Source organism: Nanorana parkeri, unplaced genomic scaffold (genome assembly GCF_000935625.1).
Source record: "Nanorana parkeri isolate BGI_ZX_2015 unplaced genomic scaffold, ASM93562v1 scaffold3388, whole genome shotgun sequence".
Lineage (NCBI taxonomy): Eukaryota > Metazoa > Chordata > Amphibia > Anura > Dicroglossidae > Nanorana > Nanorana parkeri.
The window spans coordinates 34587-35272 of NW_017309656.1; the positions used below are offsets into that span (position 1 = coordinate 34587).

At 53.2% G+C, this 686-nt stretch overlaps 1 protein-coding gene across 1 annotated transcript in view; it reads right to left on the reverse strand.

Moving 5' to 3' along the window:
* Positions 1–686, reverse strand: part of VIPAS39 (VPS33B interacting protein, apical-basolateral polarity regulator, spe-39 homolog) — a 16264-nt gene that overhangs the window by 5550 nt on the left and 10028 nt on the right. The gene's annotated exons all lie outside the window — the stretch shown is intronic.

Sequence of the window (686 nt, forward strand, 5' to 3'; positions counted from 1 at the left end):
GGGGGTCCGTGTACAACAACATCCTCCAACTATACAGACTAGAATGATGAACATAGGAAGCAGCCGACCAATCAGAATGTGCGGCCCGGGACTCACCCGAGACATTTACTCTTCAGGAAGTCTCTGCGCTGCTCGGCATCCGCAATGTTCAGATGTTCCCGATATTTACACAGCTGTGGAGAGACGACCTCTGAGACTAGAGAACAACACGGGGCAATGGCGGCCCTCCCACCAACCACGGATACTCACTGCCAGCTCTTCCGTCCACTCCAGATACCTGGAATAATAATCAGACCCAACTCGTCACCGCCCATTCATTCGTCATCGTGATTCGGGGGCCCCAACACGCCCCGTCGCCAGGGCCCGCACCGGATCTAAAGCCCAGGAACTTGGTTCTGTCATTGTGGGGACGGCGGAGGGCCTGTCCGTATAATGCCCTGTGTCTCATTAGGGAAATTCCCCCTCACTTCCTGTCCTGAAGACTCAACAGGAAGTGAGAAGATACAGTATTTCATCCACTGCAGTCACATGACCAGTTGTCCCCACTGGAAGATTTCCCCTTTGTTCCTGTTCTCACTTTCACTCACGGTGACACCGGCGATCAGAATCTTCCTAATGGGGACACGGAGCTCCAGAGCAACTAAACTTCCATCAGAGGATTGAATGCGTCAGCCAATGTGTTGGGT